Source organism: Thermobia domestica, chromosome 5, assembly GCF_964235325.1.
Source record: "Thermobia domestica chromosome 5, izTheDome1.hap1.1, whole genome shotgun sequence".
NCBI classification, from domain to species: Eukaryota; Metazoa; Arthropoda; class Insecta; order Zygentoma; family Lepismatidae; genus Thermobia; species Thermobia domestica.
Genome location: NC_137458.1, coordinates 25,035,990 through 25,063,946, shown reverse-complemented (window position 1 = coordinate 25,063,946; position 27,957 = coordinate 25,035,990).

Below are 27,957 nucleotides of genomic sequence, written 5' to 3'. Positions count from 1 at the left end.
GGTCTAAGATATATTTCCAAAATATTTCTCAATTCCTTATTTGGCAAATGGGGACAGCGAACAGATTTATCTCAATCTGTAATTGTAGATACTCCAGAAAAATTTTTAAGTTATCTATGGGCACCACAATATGAGGTACAAACTGTATTGCCTATTGGACAGCAACATCTCATTCTATCATATAAAAACATTGAGAACAAAAACAAACCATGGAAATTTTCCAATGTTGTCCTTGCAGCCTTCATCACTTCGTGGGCGCGTCTAAAACTTTACGAGTTAGTAACAGCTATAGATCCTGATCGTGTATTGTACTGCGACACTGATAATATTATGTTTGTACAACCACGTAATGAAAAGCCTCCACTTTCTTTGGGTTCCTATTTGGGTCAACTAACTAATGAAGTTCCTGATGGGTGGGAAATTGATGCATTTATAGGCTTAGGGCCAAAAAAATTATGCCTATAGAATGAAAGAAGTTCAAACAGGGAAAGTAGATTATGTATTTAAAATTAGAGGAATAACTTTAAATCATCGTACACGACAAGAAATTAACTTTGATCATTTTTATCAACTAGTTCGAGATAAAGCTGAGAAAAAACAGTTACACAATCCAGGTAGAATTGTTCGTAAGCCTGGGTTTGTCATCGTATCCAAGTCTGAAACTAAAACACATCAGAAAGTTCAAAATAAAAGACGACGATTAAATCATAACAGTATTACTGACTATAGAACATTGCCATATGGTTATCAAATTATTAAGTGCGTTAAATGATTGGTATTCTGTGTATATGTAAATAGTAGACTGTCTAAAGGTAGCATCATGTCATAACATAGTCATAATATCATCAAATATGTTCATAAGTTTTCACAAGACCTATTAGTTGGTACTTCTACGTATATATAATGTAAATATAGGAATAAGTTATTAAGAATATTCTAAGTATAGTAAATATCTTATTTAAATATATCTATATATGTATATAAATATGCCAATATTGGAAATAGAATATTGTAGACTATATAAATACAATAAAGTGTTACAATTTACAATAATATGTTTTATTCCTATGAGTATATCCAAACAAATATTGATATATTACGAAGTATCTGTATTCTATATAAGATAAAGGAAGAATACGTATGCTTCATATAAGGTTATTTATACGTATTTATCATATTTAATGTTCCTACAATAAATTATCCTAAGTTGAAAACCATGTTGACGTCATAATGTCTTCTTCAAGGTCAACAAGCATCTTAGAAGTAAGTAAAGGTATCAATATATGATATTACAATACTCTAGTGAAAAGATATCTATATGTAAATGGGTTATTACATAGTGGTATCCTTTATGCTTAAAATACCACTAGGACATGTCTAACAAACATCTACGTACGTAAAAATCACAATATATACATCCTAACATGGTATTCAAGGTAATCTAAAACACTTATATACATATGAAGTCAGAATATAAACCTACAATATAATCCAAAATTAATATAATACAATCAGTTCAGGTGTTTGCATTCACCTAGCATATCACCAAAACAAGATATGGAACTCTACATTACAATAAAATAAGGCTACAATCCAATATTAATACAATACAATCAATATTAATACAATACAAATACTTCAGGTGTTTGCATCCAGCCTAGTATAGCCCCCTAAAGCTACGCAACCAACAACACATGTTTAAAACACTTACATGGAACGAAATATAATATGTCTACAATATGATACATATATTCCTGTCCCGATATCAAAAAAAAAATATACATACATACATACATGTACCCACTTACAAAATATTCATATATACATGTAATTTGTCATTCGTCTAAGCTTCGTACACCATTAGACCCATACAGTATCCAAAAGATGATATTCTATGCTAAAATCACATATCAGCTACACATACATGTACCCACTTACAAACTATTCATATATACATGTAATTTGTCATTCGTCTAAGCTTTGTACACCATTAGACCCATACAGTATCCAAAAGATGATATTCTATGCTAAAATCACATTTCAGCTACTGAAAATACAATATCAGTACATAAAATACGTTTCTTACAGTTGCGTCCATTTCCTCCCACATTATCTCATACATTTATGTACAATATGTAGTGCTCTATATTACATATATCCGCAATATACCTCTAAATATACGAAAAATACAAAAAATCATTCTTTGTAACCCTTTCTTTACCACCTCATTAATATTCATTACCATCTCATTAATATTCATAAATAATTAATTCAATAATCTAGTTTTTAAAAGGATAAAATCATTTATGCGAAAATACCTTAAAGAAATCTTGTTTGAAGACTTCTTCCAAAAAGCAAAAAAAAAAAAAAGTTGTATTACGTACACAATTCATTCAGTCTTTTTCCCCTTTCAAACTCAGGTAACAAGGGTCACTCTTTCTCTCCCTGTATGTGGCAAGGTCGTTAACAAAATGCGTAACAACTCGCACGCCAATTTAAAAGTGGTCCTTTGCTCACAAAACAAGAACACACTTCACCCCTCCAATCTTATGTGCGGTCTCTCAATATGAGGCAATACAATAACTTTTTACAAACTGATACGTAACTATCTGTTTCTTAAATTCTCTGTCCTTTACAATAATAAGTGCTATTTCTCCATAAGGTAGAAGTCTGAGCACAATTTAAACAAGATCTTTTACTCCACAGGAGAGCACACTTCGCCCCCTACATCACCCTGGAACACACACATACAAACAGGTGTCTATGTTTCTTTCTTTACTACTCATTAATATTCATTACCATCTCATTAATATTCATTACCATCTCATTAATATTCATTACCATCTCATTAATATTCATAAATAATTAATTCAATAATCTAGTTTTAAAAGGATAAAATCATTTATGCGAAAATACCTTAAAGAAATCTTGTTTGAAGACTTCTTGCAAAAAGCAAAAAAAAAAAAAAAAAGAAAAGTTGTATTACGTACACAATTCATTCAGTCTTTTTCCCCTTTCAAACTCAGATAACAAGGGTCACTCTTTCTCTCCCTGTATGTGGCAAGGTCGTTAACAAAATGCGTAACAACTCGTACGCCAATTTAAAAGTGGTCCTTTGCTCACAAAACAAGAACACACTTCACCCCTCCAATCTTATATGCGGTCTCTCAATATGGGGCAATACAATAACTTTTTACAAACTAATACGTAACTATCTGTTTCTTAAATTCTCTGTCCTTTACAATAATAGGTGCTATTTCTCCATAAGGTAGAAGTCTCAGCCCAATTTAAACAAGGTCTTTTACTCCACAGGAGAGCACACTTCGCCCCCTCCAAAAACCTGGACCACCCAAAATTACAACACAGCTCCGTCTATGTTCCTTTCTTTACTACGCATCAAAGGGTTCCCTTCCTCCCACCATTCTTACCTTACATTTTAAAACTAAATTATTTGACATGTCTTTCTCACTTCCTGCTGTTAGACTATTTTCACACATCTATATGTCACGTTTAAGTGACAGCTTCTTCTTTCTTTAATTGATACAATGATGAAATTACGTGACAGTTCCATAAAAGCTTCGCTCTTTCGAATACAATGGTATTTGTCTCCAATCCTTTGTTTCTGAGGGCCACACACGTTGGATAGATATCCCAATAAGACTACAGCCACCCCCACTTGCTGATCCTTTTCCCCACTGGTTACCTCATGTTACGACATCCCATTCTTTCTTTAGAATTAGTTCCTTGAATACCAAGACCAACTGTGTTCAAGATTAACAAAAAAACTTGTGTGAATATGTTCTGAAGCTCGTTCAGTTATTTTACACCACTTGAGCGAAGAGTAAGAAAGGAAGAAACAAGTTTCTTAAAGGTTTGGGGAAAAACGGTAAGTATTCAGCATAAATTGTATAAATCAACATAAAATTGTATTAAAATATATGATAAAACATATCAGAGGAAATTTGCATCCATTTTCGTGAGAAATTTGCACTGTTGACCAATTCTTGTGAGAATGAAGGAAATTTGCATGCATTTTGGTGAGAATTTCGGTCTGTACACGAATTTTGGTAGAAAATGGCGGATTTTAGGTCGATTTTGGTGAGATTTTGGGAACATCGATAAATTTTGGTACAAAATGGCTGATTTTAGGCCCATTTTGGTGAGATTTTGGGAACATCGGTAAATTTTGGTACAAAATGGCGGATTTTAGGCCCATTTTGGTGAGAAATTCGGAACAAGTTGGTGAGATCTACGTGCTATACTACTTTACTTACTGTCTCCAAGTGTTACAGCTAATAATATTTTGAGCCTTCCTGAACCTACTACCTTCCTTTTGTGCAATGAAGGCGAAGCTGTAATTTTTGCAAATTAATATATATAAGAATTATTCAAGACTTTTTTATGATGCGCCCCGTCATTCCCGGAACCAAAATGAGTGTAAAACTTACCATACTGCCATTGTCATTGTCAGAGATAAATATTTAAAAATTAAAAGCAACTGACTTTAAAAAACTGAATTATACAGAGGTTTTTAACAAGCTTGTAGCACGGAAGTTACAATACAGTAAGTTATGAAAAGTATATAATTGTCTCTAGTTACCTCTTTTCAAAACTTCTGGCGCCGCTTCTGTTTCAGCAGGAATACCAGCTAAAAGTACTTCTTTCATTCAGCTGAACAGACTTTCTTATAGAGAACTTTGTCCAGAGAGTTAAAATCAAAGTCTATTTGCTAATATCTTCCGAACAGTCCAGATTAAGAAACATTTCGTCTTTTGAAAGGTCATGAATCGCTAATTTTTGATACCAACAGATAGTTGTAGGCGGTTATGTGATCTTATGTTACGTCCAAATGTTGTTGTCCACCACTACTACCCATGGAATTTTTGTCCATCACAATTGCACATGTTCTAAAATTGAACCATGTAATACCATTTTACAAACACAACCTGGTTCACTTTTCCAGTTTGAGCTATTGGCATAAGCAAACGAACTTATCATCTGAAAAAAAAATAATCGTTATATTTGGTGGTCAATTTCGAACATGGATAGTCTCAGCTTGAAAACAGAAGCTGTTTTCCGTAATTCTTTTGCACGGTGGGAGTTTTCAAGTTTATTTCACCTCAGCATGTTCTTATTTTCTTCATTATGTTTAAAGTTTTACATTAAATTTTAAAAAAGGGTTCCAGCGATAAACATTTATTCCAACAAGATTCATATACACCCATCTAATAGCCCTATAACTTTGAATGCAAGTGTATAAAGCTGTAAAATTAAAACTGTAGTCCGTGGACCAAATGTAGTTCTTGAAATCTATCCTTCTGGTCCTCTTAAACATTAGTCCGAAAAGAAAAAAAAATAAATTCATGTAACCTGTGTATCACATAGTATACTAAGAATCTCAAACAATTATTGATATTACTGTGGGATTATAAAATATTCTTCATCACCTTCAAAATCGTTCACCTCTGGCGCGTGATGGGTCCATGGTTCGATCGTAGGCCACCAAGCGGTTATTATGGTTGGTACACAGCATGTAACCAAGTTTTTCTCGTGATTCTGACATTTCCTCCCTGAAAATTCAATCCATCTCAAGTAAAAATTTTTATTGTTTCCAAAGAAATCGCGAAGTAAATTAAACCTTCAATAAACATTATTTATTATAAGGTATGATCATAGCCTCGTAATGATTTTTTTGCAAGAGAGAAATAAAGATCAAATTAAATGCTTTATATACAACTAAAACTAATTCAATATTTTGAAAGAATAAATATACCTGTTTCAAAAATAGAATTTTACTTCGACAGTCACATCTTATTAAAACGCTTGCAGAGACATTAGTTTTCTAATAAGTACATGAGAATTCTTCAAATCGTAATGCTACAATTATAAAATGCAATAAAATATCGATGCTTTAAAATATCGATAATACTTTCGATAAAGTAAATACGTTTAATATCAAACAATAGAGTACAGTGGGGCAAGAGTACGCGGGGGGTAAGAATATGATTCCCTAAAAACAGGGGAATATATTCGCGCATTGCAATAATGCGTCACATGGAGTTTGATGTTAATGGTGTCTAGAACCTAAACAAGTTTGAGTGTGCTGCGGAAAACTACAAGCTATCTAGGTAATTATTTATGTTTTTCTAATAGTTTGATATAATATTGGGACATAAGTACTTAAGGAATAACTTACACAATTTTTTAACGATTTCAAAGTACTGTTAAGCGTTTGATTCTAACATATCCATTGTTTGACAGGATGGAGTAAATTGACTTTCTTCCAACACTTGACTGTGCAACATCAGGGGAAAGTCCATTGTGTAGTTAGGGGGTAAGGGTACGCAGATACCGACGGGGCAAGGATACGCGTGCGTACTCTTGCCCCTTCGTTTTTAAGAAAACAAATCCAATTTAATTTACGTCTAACAATCAAAAAAGAATGTAGGTTCCGTTGTAATAGACAGTGATAGCAAGTGTGACGAATACTGGTTTGCATATGTAGCCTATAACGTTAAGAATTCTGGAAAATCCTCATACTTTCTTATGTACGAGGGAAAAATTTTCATTCTAAATACCACTCCTTACCCAACAATATCTAAAGCAAGCTCATCTAATTTTACTTAGCCTGAAGTGCGTAAAATGAATACATCACGGTTGCCATTAGAGACATTGGGCAAGTCCGGAAGACCATCTTCTGAGCAGTTGCAACGCCCCGATCGCGTCAGTAATGCATCAACATAGTGTAAAATTAATACATTTAGGTGAATTATGGATACGACAGGGGGCCTACGATTGCTCATCAGATGATCCTATAAACTTGTCCATTTAGAAGGTGTCTTTTACGGTGTAAAATAAAACTATTTTTTTCAGATCATGGTGCGCAATTATCAGAGGAAAAGAAATAGGCGGCTTCTTACAAAACAAAAGTTTACAGAAGCGAGAAAGAGAGAGAGAGAGAGTGGAGTGGGTAAAACCAAGAGGAGCTTCGCTTCAATGTTACCTTCGTAGTTGACAAGCATTCTTTAGAACAAGAAACTGATTAAATAAGCTGAAGTTGGAAAATATACTTTTATAAATGGTCTAAATATTGTCTGATTTTTTGTATTCTATGCGTTCTCATTACTGATATGAGGATAATTAAGGATATTCCCTTCCTTTGTTTTTCTCAGGGAGAACCTGCAGCGTCTTTAGGCACAATGAAGTTAGTATTTAACGAAGAAATGGAGAACGAATTAGTGGAACATATCACATTACTGGAGCAACTCTTCTATTGATTAACTTTAATGATCTAACAGTAAGAAGAATAGTGTACTATTTTGCAGAACGTAACCAGTTACCCCACCCCTTTAGCCGTGTGAATCGAATGTCAGAAAAAGATTGAACAGAGTCTTTCCGTCGTACAATCGAACTATTGTTTTGTGACAGCCTTCAATGCTGGTCTGGGAAGAGTTCGTGGTTTTAGCAAGCTACAAGTTGAACGCTTTTCTAATAGTCTACAAGATCTTGTAAGAGAAAACGGTTTCCCTCCACAGGAGGTCTACAATATGGTTCCTCATAAATACGGTTCCTCATAAAGTTCCAAAAGTGTTGTTGACTAAAAGAAAATCAGTTGTGAATAAAATTGTACCTAGTGGTCATGGAGCTACTACCACAACTGTTTGCTGCGTGAGCGCATCTGGTTCCTTTATTCCACCTGCGTTGATATTTCCCAGAGAACAAATGAAAAAGGAGTTACTCGTTGGAGCGCTGCCGAGTTCTGTGAGAATATCTGATTATCTGGTTTCATCAACTCACAACTTTTCGGAGAATGACAGCATCATTTACACCAACATATCTGATCAAATCCGGTCACGAAATAGGTATTGTTACTTCTTGACAGTCAGTCCTCTCACATTTCAATCGAGGCGATTTATTTCTACAGGGAAAATGGGATTGTGATGTTAAGTTTACCACCCCATACCAGCCTAAGTTGCAACCGTTAGATTGCTCCTTTTTTGGTCACTGAAATCCTGGTATTCAACAGTGTGTTATAAATGGATTAGGAATAATCCATTCCGCCCAATTACACAATTCCAAATTGCGAGTTTGTTCACTGAGGCTTATTACAAAGCTGGAACCATTAGCAATGCAGTGACCGTCTCTCAAGAATGTGGAATTGTCCCACAGAACCCAGATGTGTTCACTGAAGATTTTCTTCCTATTACTGTTGATGTCGTAGACCTAAATGTAGAAGTCAGCTCTGAAGATGAAAGCATCCCTGAAGCAACGAATCAAGCAGAAGATCCGAATAGAGTCCAAAATCTTTCATAGGAAGATTCACTGGAAGTACACTGGAACCCACATCACCGCGGTGCGTCCACATCAAACACTCCTCTTCCAGTTGCTCGTTCTCCATCTGTTACCAAATCTTCAACTACTAACGCTGGATCCTCACTACAAGCATGCAGGAGCTCATGCAGTCTGTCCATTTCAAACATTCATCTGCCGGTTGCTCATTCTTTCTCATCTGTTACCAAATATTCAACCAGTAATGATGGATCCTCACTAGAAGCAAGCAAGAGCTCATGCAGACTCTCCGCTTCAAACACTAATCTGCTGGTTGGTCGTTCTCCTCCATCTGTTACCAAACCTTCAGCCAGAAACGTTGGATCATCGCTAGAAGCAAGCAGAAGCTCATGCGGACTGTACACATCAAACATTCTTCTTCGGGTTGCTCATTCGTCTGTGTCCAAATCTTCAACCAGTAAAGCTGGATCTTCACTGGAATTAAACAAGAGTCACATCATACACTCTTCTGGTGGTTGTCAGTCCTTCTCTGTCTGCCACCAAGCCATCAATCAGCAAATCTCGATCTTCTTGAGGTAAATCTGAGATTCTCACATCCTCTCCTTTCAAACAGAACTTACTTCTCAAACGGCACTCTCCAAACACCAAGTCAAACGTCAACTTGCACCAAAGAAAACTACAACCAAAGACAACTTCTCAGGTCAGTGAGAAACTAGTGTACGAGTGTCCATTATGCAATATCATCTACAGCGATCATCCAACAGAAGATTGGATCCGTGAGCAATATGCAATGAATGGTGGCATGAACAATACACATTATATGAAGGAGTGGGGACGTTCATCTCTGACAAACCTTCAGCTACTAACGCTAGATCCTCACTACAAGCAGCTCAATTGTTAATGTTCAAGGAGTGGGCACAATTGTTAATGCTCATTTGAGTGCGTATTCTTGCTCCTTTGATTTCGTTCTCTTGCCCCACATAGAGGGGCAAGAGTACGAATTTGAATACTTTCATTTTACGAGTTCTAGTTCCTCCAAGCATAGAGGTATACAAAAGTTGAGTTCAAATTTCTTAAACCAAAGTTCAAGTTTTGTGTTAAATGTAAAAGTTTTCCGATGCAGCTATTTTTTTACCAAAATATATAAGTTTAATTGAAATTTGCGTACTCTTGCCCCCCTTTCCTCTACTTTCGATAAAAATCTACCGAAATTAAGGAAAAAATTAAATGTTAACTAAAAGCATAGAAATCGTATTATTATTCAATTCAAAATATTTTTTCGTTGTAAAATTCTATAGAGAAAGTTGAGGTTTTAATATATACAACGATAATCGTACCTGTTATACTATATATATGAAACATGATAGCTTCCTTAGTCTGAAGCAGGTCCTTTAGGTTAAGGGATAAGCTAATTAAGCGAATAAATGAATGTTGTAGGAAATGGAAGTACCAGGAGAAAAAAGATGTTGTCCACCACAAAGTTCACTTGATCGGTTTTAAATCACAAACATCAAAATGTCGTTCTACCACTGAGTCTCCGTGCTCTCCCCATATCCGACTATACCTCATTGTGGATCTACAAGTTTCAAGAGGTTACCATACAATGTTTATTATCAGAATCAATAAAAGTAAAGCGTCTGCAGTGTGTTTCAATTCGTTATACATAGGTTTTCTACTGGTTGCCTAACAAAAGGGTTGTGTTTGATTTTCAAGTCCAAGATAATTATTCATAAAAGTACAAACTTGTCCTTTTACTATATAAAATGGAATAAGTATTTTACGTTATCATCTTAATAAAAAAGAAGTGTTTTACTGTATACTTCTATGCATTTCATAGACATTTTATCCTTTTACCTCAAACTATTCAGTTCTAAGAACTATTCCTTTTCTTCTTTAATCCTCTAATCAAACCGGAAATGTTAGAAATAAATGATTTTCTGTCTTAACGTTGGTTGTCAAAGGGCGAAATCAGTATTAGGTAGTGAGAAGTGGTTTTCGACAATCGGTTAAACGTGCCAAGACCATACTTTCTATTTTTAGCTCTATACTATCACCACGAAAGGTAGAAATCCACTACCACTTTCGGTTTCAATCTTTGTCTTCATAGTCCATATATAGCCGGAAACAGTTTTTCGAAATCAATTTAGCGATCTCAGAACATATTCTACCTTCTTTCATAACCATTTATTTAAGCCAGAAGCGACAGAAATCGATCATTTCCAGTTGATTGAGATGGAACAAAAACAGTAATGATTCGCCTGGAGCCGTTTTCTGGAATTCATTAATAGTTCCAAGAATACAGGTGTTTCAAAACAATACCGACAATGTTTCGGAGGTGATTCCTGACACCAAGATAAGACGAAAAGTATAGACCAACGAAGGTGCACAAATGCTTCCTTTTAGAGTTACAGGCTGGCAAAAACATGAAAAAATGAACTTTTACATTTTTACAAATGAAAAAATGAACTTTCAGGTTTATAGCTCCTAAACGATGGGACCTTCGGATCAAGACTTCACTCAGGAACTAATATGTGTCCTATCCAAATAAGCATGTTCCAGAATTCTGTAGTAGTTCCGCAACAATTTTATAGAGGTAGTTGGTGAGTACTTCAAATTATATAACCGTAGCCAAACTGCCTCTATAAAAATTTTTGCGGTTCTGAAACATGTATTTTGGATAGAGTACATATTAGTTCATAAATGAAGTCTTGATCCAACTACGGTAGGGTCCATAGTTTTGGAGCTATGTACTTTAAAAGTTCACTTTTCATGTTTTCGGCAGCCTATAACTCCGAAAAGACACATGTGAACCGATTTTGGACTATACTTTTCGTCTTATCTTGGTGTCATTAATCACCTCTCAAACGTTTCGGTGTTGTTTTGAAACACCCTGTATATTCCTTTTTCACTCCACTAACACCAGAAATCTAATAACCCTTCGAGTTTCATCCTATAGCAGAAGCAGTAAGAGAGAGTGATAAATAGCGAAAGCAGTTTTCTCACATGAATTCAGTAAGCAAGAATGAATACTGTATTCCACCACTGTTTACTCCCAAAAGTATCTACCACTTCCGGTTCAACGGTAGTAGTCTTTCTACAGCAAGAAATGTAAAACATAGGGAAAAATGGTTATTTCATACGACGTCAAAATCCCAAGAATAAGTTCCGACTTTAACTTTATACCTCTACTTCATGAAATACCCTTTCTTAGCATGCTGAGAACAGGTTCATGGAAAGAATTTGATCCCCTTCCACCCTTAGGATACGCATGAGAAATGAATACGTACTTAAATGGCATCGCTAATATCACTATTCATCTCAGTGACCCTGAAGTACTGGCAACTGAATTGTCAGGGAGAGTAATGTATTGTATTCTTTTAAAGAAATAAATTGATATTAGGAAATAGATTCTTAGTTGTTTTGTATGCTATATGAAGAAACTAAGAAGCAGTGCATTGGAAGAAAAATAATTGTTTTCGAAGAATATGGTACAAAACTGAAAGTATTTAATACTTTATTTTAGATTTCTACAGACATTACCAACGTAAGTGAATGATGAACTGTTGTCGATTGAACGGGAGTCACTGAGCTAGATACCTTTTGTTCAGTTTATGACATGAAGACTTGAAAACTTTTCTTTAATCATTTACTTTAAATGAAAAACAACATATAATCTTGTATGCAAAATGGATTGAATTAAGGGCGTACACACGCGAGTGATCCTTTGGACGCGGACCACATTTAAAACTTTATAACCCAACAAACATTTAAATGCTTTAAAGAGAATTACGGTTGCAGTAGGAGAGAAATGCGTGATATACTGTAGAAAAGTTGATGTTACAGTACCCTCGTACTCTTTATTTTCTTATAAAAAGAAGATAGTATACTAGTTTGCTGAGAATATAGGCGACAATATTGTAAAATTACGTGTCGTTTTATTGCAAGTAGAATAATGCTAATTTAATAATGTTTAAGCAAAGTGCCTGTTAGTGCTGGATTCACCCTTCAACAAATTTAGGATATGCAGACCCTTACTTGGTATGTGCAAGTTAGTTGTAAACCTGGAGCCCCGGAAAATGTTCAAAATCGGCCCCGTACTACCTAAGGCTGGCCCTGATCGTTATTATATATTCTAACAGAATCAGCACTAATAGAAACTAATGTACTTTGAATTTAATGAATATATATTTCTTCTCATTTAGCATGGTGGTTTTTAATAGCGTATAAATTAACATTATACTCTGCACAAATTATCCTACCTTCAATTTCAGTAATTCCCCATATTGGAAACGTTCCTTCATGTCATTACCCAATCGCACTTCCCGTAAATTTAACCGCATATTTCTCAATTTTCTCATCTTCCCTTTTTAATGCTTTTCTGAACCATGACTGGTCTGTACCTCATTTTCTGCAAATCCCTTACAAAGCTATCTGACAGATTTCACTGTAAAGTTTTCTTGAGGCTATAGTTGTTTAAGTTGTTAAGCAACTGCATCACAAAAATAATTCTCATCACTAGCTGCTTCTCCCATCTAGAAATTATCTGATACTTTTAAGTCCGTTAGTACTGATATGAAAAGAAAGTTAAAAGTATTAACGTAGGATGTAACGTTCCTCTTTGAGCGTTACATTTTCTCAAAGAGAATATTTGCGGAAATGTTGATTAGCTCTCAGTTAACGTTATTTCTTTCTATATTTTCTCAATTCTCGACTCTCGTGAAGGATTCAAGATGGTCGACAATTGGACTAATGTGTGTAGTTATAGTATGCTACTTTCTTCGTATGCCTATGTTTTGCGTTGAGCGGCTTTTGGGAATAGCTCTGACTGGTTGAAATAATTTCGAATTTCGTGTTTCATGTAAATGGAAGGATTATTATGAACATATATATATATAAATGTTCATTCATATAATTTTTATTTCCCCTCAGTTATATCTGTATTATTATTATAGTTGTCATTTCCGTATTATGCTTTGATGCGCAGTATGGAATGACCAATTAGGAGCGAGCAGGCCGTGGAGCGTGTCCCCCCTTCGACTTAGCTTCTTTGTACTGAAACGAACATGGCTGAGGTGTAGAGGGAAGAACAAATGTCCATGGCTTTGGACATAGAATTCCTACGAATTACGCAGTAAACGACTGCCCTTTCAGTATTAATGTAATCTTAAGTTTGTTGTGGTCGAACATTATGTCAGAGGAACGAATATCCAGTGCATTATGAAGGTTTCATATAAAACTTGCTCGGCGTGTGTGTGTCTGACGTATTACTGGGATTAGTGCAATATTCGTAAATCACTGCTGTGATAAGATCTGGAGTCTAATAGCCTTTCTTCATTGTCTCCAAACCACATTCGATTACGTATGGCTTCGTCTTTTTGAAGTTGGGAATCCTCGTCTCCTGACACAACGATTCATTATCATCAGATCTTCTTAGTAAGGGACTTCATCCCATGTTACCGGTTATCGGTCATACCTGTTACTGTGGAATTTAACGTTCCTGGACTGCCAATGGATAAACGGGTCTCATCCAATTTTGCTGAAGTTTCTTGAGTGATCCGTCGCCTATTCACTTACCAACAGTGTTGTGGCAACTTTGCAGCGAACTTCTGTCTACCTGAGCAGTGGTGGAAGGGTGTTTGCTTGGAATCAACTAAGGAGACGTTACCTTCTTGTCAATCTGTGCCGAATGGTGGTTGTAATTGCTGTATGGTGAGATGTTGGAGAAGTCGTCGGGACTTGTCGCCGCCCTGGGACATTGTTGCACAATGTTTCTGCAGTGTTCCTACTAGTGAAGTGAAAGTAAGGTTTGGTAAGCTCTGGTAGCTGGTTTGCAGGTAATTATGTCTACTATTCTTTATTCCGTCTTGTGAAGAAACTGATACCGTCCAGGAGGTTGTGAAAGAAATTTGTCCACCGTTTATAATCTGTCTAAATCGTTTTCTAATCACAATATTTAATGTCATATTAATATTTTCGTGTGTTCCTCCTATTGATACAATCGTTTATAAACAAACAATAATATACATTCAATAATTCTTGATTTCAGTGCTTCCATATCGTCTGCGTCAGTTTACAATGTCTATAATATTGTCTAAAGTGAGTTCTGTCCGTAACATGTCCGAGTAAACGAAAGTGAGTCTCTATCCAGTAAGTCGAATCATACGCCAGCGGGGTAGTCTGATATCAACACCGTTCCTTTCTTGCTCTGAATAAATCATTTCCCTAGATATGTTTAGATGTATAACGTATCACTCAATACCATCTAGCTCATGTTCGCCCAGTAGTGGGCATTCCGTATTGTCTATTCCTAAGGTGCTTTATTGGACAAAGTGAAGTAAGCCTAGCGATGGCTAGTTTATGTCTATCTAGTAACGAGTATTCCGTATTGTCTATTAATGTCTATATCTATATATTCCGCAATCTAAGTATTAAGTCGCCACACCACAAAATTTGCATTAAATCCTCGAGTTGTTTTTATGTCGTGTTTAGCTATAATGCTGCTCACTAGATCAGTGAGGCACGTCGAGATGGTGGGTGTACGATACCGCTCGTACTTTGATGCGACAGTGTCAGAAGTTGAGTTAAATTTCACTGGCTGGTCTTGTATTCCCCATAATGTGCTACAGAATATATTGTTATTACCGCCGCTGTTAATTGTAAATTATGTTGAGGAAAATGCCTTCTTAACAGTTGGATGCGGACAAAGTGGAGAAGTTATGTACGTAAAGGGGGAAGGTCAATCGACACAGCCATAGGTCTACTCTTCTCTGTAATGATATGTTTACGAGCAGTAATATAATTGGTCAATTTCCCTTTGTTGAAGTAGCCTACCGAGAATTTTGTGCTAATGTCTAGAAAATGTAAACAACTCTTACTGTTACTACAGTACTGTTTAACTTCTACTGTTACTTACCTGTGAGTTGTGTTGGTGTTAAAGGTTTGAGAAATTTAAACGGAATACAAGGATTGTTTTTTTTCTTTTCCTTTTCCTCAATCTAGCTATCCATGGTTTTAATTGTTAATGGGAGTTTGGTATTATACGTTATTACAAGGAAAGTTAAATAAACCGAGTTGCAAGATATATGTGTTGTCTTAAACGATTTTTTTTCCATATCTCTTCCTCAGCATCGACGATGCCATTATTGTATGATCTGTCAGGAAAGTAAATGTACACCTATTTTTCGAGTCTGTCATTCCTGCGCTCCATCCGTGGAGAGTATGAGAATTAAATCAATCAAATGTTTACTGAGGGGCAAAAAGAAAAGCTTAATCTGCATAAGACATTGCAAAGGGGCACAAGCTGTGAATACGAATAGTGCATTGTGTAAATGAAGGACGACACCGAAAGAGAAAGCCAGAAACAGCTGTTAAACTTACAAAAAAAGAGTAAAAATTGTCGAAGTGGGAACATAAAACACAAATACAACAAATACGCTGACAACTAAACGATCACCATGCCATGATCTTGGTGTAGTGGTTAAGGTGCTGGCTTACAACTGCAAAGGACGCGAGTTCGAATCCTCGGCAAGGACATTTTTAAAAATTTTTGTTAATAATACATACAACTCATGAGAGATGGTAAAAGAGGTCGTATTTAGTTTTTCGTAGCAATTATTATTGGTAATGTTTAATACTGATAATACTTTTTGTCTTTGCGTATTGCTTTTGTTCTTGTCTTCATTTCGAAAGAGAAGAATATCCGAACAAATGCCACCAAAATTCCTCATATTTTGAATGTAAACGCCATTTGCAATTAGTAAAGAATAAAAATTGAACGTTCCGATGTAGCTGCAAAAAGTAAAAGGAAAAACATGGAAGTCGACCATACTCATGGTTACTAAAAATACAATTTCTACATGCCTTACACCTCCCGACCACGTTTCTACGTTAGCAAGTAAGAGGCGTGTGTTTAGGTTAGGCTCGTCAATACGTTTTGCAAAGGGGCCCGGTTTAGCTCTGACGCACCACAGGTGCGAGAAGGGAGAAAAACACTTTTTCTCTCTCCCTCTGTGTGTCTATTTATCTATCTATTTGTATATATATATAACGCTATTTGTGAATGCCATAACCACCCTAATTTTCAGCGGATTGAGACGAAACTTGGCACAAACATTAATTGTTGAAATATCTTGATGAGTTCGTTAACCAGAATAATCAGATGAAAATGTTCAAAATGTTGGCCCTTCAAACTCTTAAAAAGTTCCAAGGGAGACAAATTTCGCCCATAAATAGTATTCAGAAAGTTTGAATAAATTTTCCTCTTTTACTGAAATATTTGTGTGCAGAAACTTATTGAAATATTGGACCCGATTAATCGCCTAAAGAAGGTTCACGCCCTTTCGCTACGGTCAGTTTTTTTTTCAGCAGGGGTTTATTTTCCTATTGGAACAAGATGATTGTTAGTGATGATATGAAATTACACATTGAAAGTGAAGTAACTTGTGAAACGTGTTATTTGAAAGAATAATATAATAAATGTGCATTCCTCTAACACAGAGAACTGTAAATCATGTATTTCGAGTTCGGGAGCCTGAATGGCAAGGAGTGTTATTTGATTTGCTTTTTAGTAACACATTGCATTGCAAATAAAGGTAGGCAACATTAGTGGTAAGTAAAATAATAATAATAATAATAATAATAATAATAATAATAATAATAATAATAATAATAATAATAATAATAATAATAATAATAATAATAATAATAATAATGAGTCTTGTTTGTGGCAAGGCAATATCTTCCTCAATTCTTCTTCAAACGTAATGATTGTAACGCCATATCTCCCTTACAAACAAAATATTAGCAATTTATATCGAGAGAACGGGAAACTGTAGAGCGATGGGACCAACGTTGGACAGTATGCACTCATAGTACTCAGAAAAGTAAGCGATTTCAATGCAAAATGAACGAAGAGTCATTGTCATGAGTACTCATGGGGCCACGGCAGAGCCCTCTTTAGGCAAAATGTCGATAGCTTATATCGAGAAAACAGGAGGTGATACTGGGATGGGACCAACGTTGGAAACCGTGGACCCATAAGGCGTATCGAAAAAATTAGGGAGGCGGGCGCCAGCCAGCCTTACTTATTTCCACATAATAATATAAAATTATATTGTCGAAATACACACACGAGTTAGCTACTAATATTTCATATTATTATTATTATTATTATTATTATTATTATTATTATTATTATTATTATTATTATTATTATCTACAGCGTCTTTTCATTATGTGAGCATGTTTGACATGAAACCAAAGAGAAAATCCATCCTGTAGCGAAAAGAAACAATACTTTCTCTCAAATGGATAAAATATCAAGCCGAGATTGATTCGAACTCGCATGGACGGCGCGAAAAGCCAGTGCTTTGTCCACTATTTTTTTAACTGACTCACCGAACGCGTTTCAGTAACTTACTTATTGCTAATTTTACTTGCTTCACTCGTTTAACTTGCTTTTTCTAATAACTTATAACGACAGGGACACGAACACAGAAACATCGAGAACAGTTAAAAATGATAGATGCTCTCCCGCCGAGAATCGAACCCGAGACTTCATACACCCAAGGCTCACGTGCTAGCCTCTAGACCAGCGGCGATGGCAACGCTCACTTCCTGTGTCGTTAGGGATTACGACCACTGTATTGCCAGCTATCACTTCTGTGGGTTGTATACTATGATCGCATGTTTCTTCTTTGCTGGAAGAGTAAAACCTACATTATATGTAATACATGAGGTATTTAGACCTACATGCTCTTCATATAATGTAATAAAAGGGTCATGGTGTCGGATATTAATACATGACGTATTGCAGTATACAACATGCTTTGCATTACTTGTTTGTTTGTAGACAGCTACTAGCTTAGTGTTCTGAAAGGTTGTGTATAAACTAGGGATAGCCCGTTCCGGAATTATTAGTTTTCGGACTCCCGAAAGTAAAGCCGGACAAATTCCGGAATTCGGAAAATTCCAATTTTGTAATAATTTCGGAATTCGGAAAAATCTGGAAGTTAGAAATTTCTGATTTCGTTAACATTCCGGAATTCGGAAAATCCATTTTTTTTCGAAAGTCGGAGTTTTTCTCTATTCCGGAATTTTCTAAATTCCGGATTCTTTCCGAGTTCCGAAATTCTTCTGAATTCCGGAGTATAACTGAATTCCATAATTTTGCGAAATCCGGAAAGTGAAAGTTCCGCTTCCGAAAAATGAATTTATTTTTGATAATATGAATCGTGGCGGAAATAAGTCTTTGACCAGGTAATGGCGATTGCTTTGAAAGAAATGGGGAGTATGAGAATTCAATCTGTCATATTTGTAGTTTCGTGTGAAGAAAGAACGAACTTGTGAACCAGTGGTTTAAGAAAAACTCAAGTTATTAATATAAACTTTGCCGACTTCATAAAAGAAATACGAAAGACATTTTGAATCGAAAAATATAATATACAAGTTTGCAAGCGGAGACAAAGAAACCTAACGTAACCAGACTAAAGACGAATCGTTTACCGCGTAGCGATCGCGGTTCAGTGTTCAAGGTGCTTCTGCGAATGCACGTTGCAGTTTTTTTTTCTTACTTTAGAATTTTTGATGGCGATTGATCAGCGAAAACATACGTTTTATTATATTCAGATATTTGAATACTCGGATGTTTCAATACTTGAACTATCAAATCTTCAGGAATAATAATAGTAATAATAATTATTATTATTATCTCGTAGAAGATTAAAAGCTAGAAGCTAAATTATCGCTCAGGTCATACCATTACAAGGAGAAACGTGACATTTGGAAAGAATATTTCGGTTTGGTTTAATGTTGCTCACGAGAAGAGGAGTTTCTCATCTCGTTTCTAAAACAAATAAAATAACATGAGAATTAACATTTTACATTCGAGACGGGTCAGGGCTAAATCAAAATTTTCGTCTCTCTTTGGAGATGAGAATTGAGACGAGACGAAAAGTATCGTAAACTTTTCCCGTCTTGTCTCGATTCTCGAAATAGTGTATGTCCATTCTTTAAGTAACAATTGCTCTGTAGACTGAATCTCATAGGCTATTTCGTTACATTGTATTTCAGAGCTCATTGAATTATGCTCTGTGTAGGTATTTTTGTAGCAAGCTTTTATATTTACCTCTGCATATTCTAAAGATTAGTTTATTATATGCCCTACTGTCGCGTGATATTCAGTTATATTTATTACAGTTATTTTCCTCAAAACATACTTTCTACATGAAACTTCAATGAAAGGTTCTAGTTTAAAATGTTGGTAGTTGCAGAGGTGTGTCTTGAAGGTACGGAACCCTTTCCCCGAAATCTCTACTTTTAAGTAAGTTTTGTCAAATTTCAGGGCAAGTTTAAAATAATAATAATAATAATAATAATAATAATAATAATTATTATTATTATTATTATTATTACTATTATTATTATTATTATTATTATATCAACTCCATGTATAATCTTTAAAAGATTTACGGTTTGTATCTGAATAGTAAAAGCTAATTGACTGTCGATCTCGGTCGTCTGGAAGTCTTCAGGAGGCAAGGACATCGGTCACGTTCTGGGTTTGAGTTCCGAAGGGGCAAGTATTCGGGCTCGAGCAAAAAATTGTTAAAAGTTGTAGGCTTCATCCAAACATATTCAAAACAGCTGGGACCGGGTTTGGGCTTCTCGACGGCTCGAGCGGCTCGGCTTACAGCTCATTCAATATCGAACCGAATCGAGAAGTGAGCCGAGCCAACAGCTCACCACACAGAGCCGATTTGAGCCATCGGCTTAGTTGAGCTGAGTCGAAACGTGCTGATGAACTAGTTTCAACTTAGCTGGCTCGAACCGGTTCACATGAGCCGAGTAGGTGACCCATCCCAACCGAGAAAGCTCGAGCCATCGGCTCAATTGAGCTGAGTCGATGGCTTGTTCCAACTAAGCCGGCTCGGGTCATCGGCTCATCCCAACCGAGCCGACTCGAGCTGTTCGCTCAGTTGATACGAGCCGAGCCGGTTGATATCACTACCCGAGTTGGTCTTCTGCTTGGGCTCAAGAATTCGACCGTGCAGATCTCAGCCTTGATTTTAAGAACTACAGTATATACTTATATTGGTGATTACGACATTTGAGGCTGTCTCGTAATAATAATAATAATAATAAACTCTTGTCTTCTCGTTATCTAGACGAGACGAGATACACTAAAATTGCCCCACGAGATGCACTAAAATTACGAGATGAGACGCACCTCTGTCGTGAGCAACACTAAAAGTATTCCACATTACTGCTGACATTTCTCATGGCTTTTGCTTTCCAGTCTGATCAGGCCAATATTTCAAAACGAGTTAAAACGAGCTGAACAAGCGAGAGAGCCATTATCAAACTCAACTCAACTCGAAACTCGACCTCGAAAACAGCGACTTGGCTCGGAACTCAATTCAAGAAAATTACCTTTGACTCGACTCAAATTGTACTCGAGTCGAATTGAATTTTGGCTCGACTTGTGCTCATCCCTATTCGTGTTTGTATTTTATGTTTCCACTTCAACAATGTCTACTCTTTTTTCTCCTTTTACCTGCTGTTTCTGGATTTCTCTGTCGGTGTCGTCCTTTATTTACACCGTGCACTATTCTTATTCCCAGCTTGTGACCCGCTTCAATGTCTTATTCAGTTTAGGCTTTTCTTCTTACATTGACTTGACATGTGATTGATTTAATTCTCACTTTCCGCGCACGACCGATGAAAATGTTTTATTATTATTATTATTATTATTATTATTATTATTATTATTATTATTATTATACTATTGAACTTGCACGGCGAAATTACTGTATAATACGATATAATTTCTGTAATTTTACTCCATTGTATGTTATTTAGTTTATTAATGGGCACTAAATTGTCTCCAGATCAACGAATAAATTAACTACGGCATGCACTTTGGTGGAAATATCATTACATGAACATGTTTGGAACGAACCAATAATCTTATTGCAATGATATTTCCACCAAAGTGCATGCCGTAGTTAATTTATTCGTTGATCTGGAGACAATTTAGTGCCCATTAATAAACTAAATAACATACAATGGAGTAAAATTACAGAAATTATATCGTATTATACAGTAATTTCGCCGTGCAAGTTCAATAGTATAATAATAATAATAATAATAATAATAATAATAATAATAATAATAATAATAATAATAAAACATTTTCATCGGTCGTGCGCGGAAACTGAGAATTAAATCAATCACATGTCAAGTCAATGTAAGAAGAAAAGCCTAAACTGAATAAGACATTGAAGCGGGTCACAAGCTGGGAATAAGAATAGTGCATGGTGTTAATAAAGGACGACACCGACAGAGAAATCCAGAAACAATAGGTAAACGAAGAAAAAAAAGAGTAGAAATTGTTGAAGTGGAAACAAAATACAAATACGAATAGGGATGAGCACAAGTCGAGCCAAAATTCGACTCGACTCGAGTTCAATCCGAGTCGAGTCAAAGATATTTTTCTTGAGTTGAGTTCTAAGCCAAGGCGCTTTTTCGAGGTCGAGTTTCGAGTTGAGTCGAGTTTTATAATGACTCTCTCGCTCGTTCAGCTCGTTTTAACTCGTTTTGAAATAATGGCCTGATTAGACTGGAAACCGAAAGCCATGAGAAATGTAGGCAGTAGTGTGGGATACTTTTAGTGTTGCTCACGGCAAGGGTGCGTCTCCTCTCGTAATTTTGGTGCATCTCGTGGGGCAATTTTAGTGTATCTCGTCTCGTCTAGATAACGAGAAGACAAGAGTTTTTTTTATTATTATTACGAGACAGCCTCAAATGTCGTAATCACAAATATAAGTATATACTGTAGTTCTTAAAATTAAGGCTGAGACCTGCACGGTCGAATTCTTGAGCCCAAGCAGAAGACCAACTCGGGTAGTGATATCAACCGGCTCGGTTCGTATCAACTGTGCGAAGTTGTTGTATTACTATACATCTGCTTCCGCCCCTGTCAAATCTGGTCGATCTCGTTGACGCGACATATTTGGTTTTTTATACCCCTTTCTTCGTTTACTGAACAAAACAGTAACTATTCTGAAATATACTACTGCGCATGCCTCGTAGATAAATATTTCTGATGCCAATAGTTTCCGTTTTGTCCAAGGAATGTTCTTTTTCTTATTCCCAGCATGACCCTTTTATTACATTATATGAAGAGCATGTAGGTCTAAATACCTCATGTATTACATATAATGTAGGTTTTACTCTTCCAGCAGAGAAGAAACATGTGATCATAGTATACAACCCACAGAAGTGATAGCTGGCAATACAGTGGTCGTAATCCCTAACGACACAGGAAGAGAGTGGTGCTCTTCCCGCTGGTCTAGTCGCTAGCACGTGCGCCTTTGGTGTATGGAGTTCCAGGTTCGATTCCCGGCGGGAGAGCATCTATGATTTTTAACTGTTCTCGATGTTTCTGTGTTCGTGTCCCTGTCGTTATAAGTTATTAGAAAAAGCAAGTTAAACGAGTGAAGCAAGTAAAATTAGCAATAAGTAAGTTACTGAAACACGTTCAGTGAGTCAGTTAAAAAAAAAAAAGTGGACAAAGCACTGGCTTTTCGCGCCGTCCATGCGAGTTCGAATCAATCTCGGCTTGATTTTTTATCCATTTGAGAGAAAATATTGCTTCTTTACGCTACAGGTACTCCACTCTTTTCGTATTTTTCGCTGTCGTTCACAGTTAAAGTAACTGACTATTATTCTTTCTACGAATGATGGATCTTCTCTTTGGCTTCATGTCAAACACGCACACGTAATGAAAAGACGCTGTCGATAATAATAATAATAATAATATGAAATATTAGTAGCTAACTCCTGTGTGTATTTCGACAATATAATTTTATATTATTATGTGGAAATAAGTAAGGCTGGCTGGTGCCCCCCCCCTATTTTTTTCGATGCGCTTTATGGGTCCACGGTGTCCAAAGTTGGTCCCATCCCAGTATCACCTCTCGATATAAGTTATTGACACTTTGCCTAAAGAGGGCTCTGCCGTGGCCCCATGAGTACCCATGACAATGACTCTTCGTTCATTTTGCATTGAAATCGCTTACTTTTCTGAGTACTATGAGTGCATACTGTCCAACGTTGGTCCCATCGCTCTACAGTTTCTCGTTCTCTCGATATAAATTGCTAATATTTTGTTTGTAAGGGAGATATGGCGTTACAATCATTACGTTTGAAGAAGAATTGATTAAGATATTACCTTGCCACAAACAACACCTATTATTATTATTATTATTATTATTATTATTATTATTATTATTATTATTATTATTATTATTATTATTATTATTATTATACTTACCACTAATGTTGCCTACCTTTATTTGCAATGCAATGTGTTACTAAAAAGCAAATCAAATAACACTCCTCGCCATTCAGGCTCCCGAACTCGAAATACATGATTTATAGTTCTCTGTGTTAGAGGAATGCACATTTATTATATTATTCTTTCAAATAACACGTTTCACAAGTTACTTCACTTTCAATGTGTAATTTCATATCATCACTAACAATCATCTTGTTCCAATAGGAAAATAAACCCCTGCTGAAAAAAAAACTGACCGTAGCGAAAGGGCGTGAACCTTCTTTAGGCGATTAATCGGGTCCAATATTTCAATAAGTTTCTGCACACAAATATTTCAATAAAAGAGGAAAATTTATTCAAACTTTCTGAATACCTATTTATGGGCGAAATTTGGTTCCCTTGGAACTTTTTAAGAGTTTGAAGGGCCACTATTTTGAACATTTTCATCTGATTATTCTGCTTAACGAACTCATCAAGATATTTCAACAATTAATGTTTGTGCCAAGTTTCGTCTCAATCCGCTGAAAATTAGGGTGGTTATGGCATTCACAAATAGCGTTATATATATACAAATAGATAGATAAGTAGACACACAGAGGGAGAGAGAAAAAGTGTTTTTCTCCCTTCTCGCACCTGTGGTGCGTCAGAGCTAAACCGGGCCCCTTTGCAAAACGTATTGACCAGCCTAACCTAAACACAAACCTCTTACTTGCTAACGTAGAAACGTGGTCGGGAGGTGTAAGGCATGTAGAAATTGTATTTTTAATAACCATGAGTATGGTCCACTTCCATGTTTTTCTTTTTACTGTTTGCAGCTACATCGGAACGTTCAATTTTTATTCTTTACTAATTGCAAATGGCGTTTACATTCAAAATATGAGGAATTTTGGTGGCATTTGTTCGGATATTCTTCTCTTTGGAAATGAAGAAAAGAATAAAAGCAATACGCAAAGACAAAAAATCTTATCAGTTCTAAACGTTACCAATAATAATTGCTACGAAAAACTAAATACGACCTCTTTTACCATCTCTCATGAGTTGTATGTATTATTAACAAAAATTTTTAAAATGTCCTCGCTTAAGATTCGAACTTGCGTTCTTTGCATTTGTAAGCCAGCACCTTAACCACTACACCAATATCGCGGCATGGTGATCGTTTAGTTGTCGGCGTATTTGTTGTATTTGTGTTTTATGTTCCCACTTCGACAATTTTTACTCTTTTTTGTAAGTTTAACAGCTGTTTCTGGCTTTCTCTTTCGGTGTCGTCCTTTATTTACACAATGCACTATTCGTATTCACAGCTTGTGCCCCTCTGCAATGTCTTATTCAGATTAAGCTTTTCTTTTTGCCCCTCAGTAAACATTTGATTGATTTAATTCTCATACTCTCCACGGATGGAGCGCAGGAATGCCAGAATCGAAAAATAGGTGTACATTTACTTTCCTGACAGATCATACAAGAATCTGGAGTAAGTAGCGTTGTGTTTACTGGCCTATGAACTATAGCGTAAGAAGGAATAACGGCGACCCAAAATTTTTTTTCCTTCTCCTTTCTTTCCTTCATTCCCCAAATGTCAGCTACGGATACAATTTAAGGTAATGAAAGTGTTGCTTCTCAAGTTTGACTTCCCGTAGCCTAGGATGTTTCATCTCAAGCTGGCGATACCAGTCAGAATTCTAAAGTAACGTAAACTATGACGTTTCAAGTTTGGCTACCCAGCCATAGAATCGAACTAGCGTAAATGGTGCCTTTTCAAGTCGGCAACACTATCCAGGATTTTTCAAGGAACAGCACTGCAATTACTTACCGTGATATTGTAGAATGTAAACAACCCATACAACATACATATTTAGTAATGTTAGTGAAAGAAATATACATTTTAACATGACTCAGTATAACACAAATATCTTTCATGAATGTCGAATTGCGATAAATGAAAAGTAATATCGTGTACAAATTTCGTAATGCTAACTAACAAACGACTAACATCGCATAATTATGAATCGCCCCGAAGGGCTCCGTTGCATCAACTAATTCCACTCGTGATTTTTAGTAGCAATCTATAATCATTTGGTTGCTTTTACAAAACGGTTTTTGTGACTAAATATCATATAATAATGTATGGACCATTCTGGAATCCATCGCTACGAACTGGTTGCATTGAGGTTTTCATTGGTGTCCTAAAGCCAATCTGCACGCATTAATAGAACTTCTCCCTTACGATAAACATTACTAGGCAGAAATAGTCAATTTCATGCTAAGACAAATCAATATTTCATGTATGTCAATATGCCTCATAAAGATGTTGTTTTCTACTTATCCTTATTTGATTGCTATACATACTGCACTTCGGAAATAAGTGTTTTGATGGAACTAGAAATAGGTATACCAAAAATTGATGCCTCTTTGTGTAACCTAAAATGACACTTTTACTTATTGGTAAGTCATTATTCTCCTAATAGTTATTTTCTCTTCTCACAGTATCAATTCCTGTTACATGAATTGCATGGTTTGTCTCAAAATCAGCAGTAACTCTCATGAACTGCATTTCGAAACTTTAAAAATATAAGCAGCAGCTGCTACGAACTTTCTTCTGAAAGAGATCTTGTCTTTGTGGAAAGAATTTATCAAATCTGACTGATTCTAATTTCTTGTTTCCTACCTTGGCTCAAATACATGATGTTTTCCCAGATAAACCTAAGGAAAACCGTAAAACATAACCAAATGCCGCACCAATCAGTTGCCCTAATATCATAAGATAGCATTCTGACTTCTTAAACAAAGTATTGGACAAATTTGTTTAATCTTTTATATACTTCTTTACTGTAAATAGTCTCAAATGTACTTTGTTGCATAATACTCTGGCTACAATGTTTAATAATTGGTTCAAAATGGGTATTTTATCTATTTATTGTATGGGCAATGTTTTTATCGTTATCAGGGCCGGCTTTAAGCCGATTGGACCGATTGCTCCCAATCGGGCCCCGCGCTAGTGCCGTCTAGTCTCCAGTGCCGTTTTAACAGCATACAAGCAAACCCGCACGTGCTGCGCAGTAGTATGGGCTGCACTATAGGACACTTTTTGTCCCCTGGGTCCCTGCCTCAGGACCCATGGTCCCTGGCCGGGGTCAATGACCTAGGGGTACATAGGACCACCCCCTCTAAATTTTGGCAGGGGTACCATGGCCCACCCCCTAAATTTTGGCAGGGGTACATAGGACCACCCCCCTTAAATTTTGGAAATTGCCAAATCTAAAAATTTGGTATGGTAGCCTAGGACCACAGTATGTACCTCGATCCGTATTGGGTGTCTATGTCGTTCTCTTTCATGGGTAAAAAATTGCCAAAAAGTCAAATTTCGGGGGTTTTTGACCTAATTTATCCCCTTTGATGAGGTGTTATTACCCTATGTGGTTATATGGACGTATACAGGGGTCCATTCCCTTTCATAAGACATGGGTATATTAATGCACCCCTTGAAAAATTTGGAAGGGGTACCTTGGCCCACCCCTTAAATTTTGGAAATTGACCAATTTAAACATTGGGTATTATAGTACAGGACCCTAATATGTATTAGGATAAATTTGGGTGGTCCACCTCGTTCCCTTCTAGGGGTACAAAATTGCCAAAATATAAACGTAAGCAAGACGTAGTACCACGTGTTTGGTTTTTGGTCGATTTTATCCCCTTTGATGACGTGTTATTATCCTATATAGTTATATGGTCATGTATAGGGGTCCATTACCTTTCATAAGATATGGGTATATTTGTGCACTCCTTTAAAAATTTGGGAGGGGTACTTTGACCCACCCCTTAAATTTTGGAAATTGCCCAATTTCAACATTTGGTATAATAGTACTGGATCCTAACATGTATTATAATAAATTTGGGTGGTCCACTTCGTTCCCTTCTAGGGGTACAAAATTGCCAAAATATAAACGTAAGCAATACGTTGTACCACGTGTTTGTTCTTTTGGCCCATTTTATTTCTTTGGATGAGGTCCTATTACCTTATATGGTTATATGGTTATGTACAGGGGTCTATTTCCTATCATAAGACATAGGTACATTTGTGCACCCCTTTAAAAATTTGGGAGGGGTACCTAGGACCATCGCCCTTAAATTTTAGAAATTGCCTATTTTACACATTTGGTATAATAGTATAGGACCCTAATAGAGATTACTATAAATTTGGGTGGTTCACCTCGTTCCCTTTCATGGGTACGAAATTGCCAAATTTTAGTACAACCACATGTTTGGTTTTTGGTCGATTTTATCCCCTTTGATGACGTGTTATTATCTTATATGGTTATATGGTCATGTATAGGGGT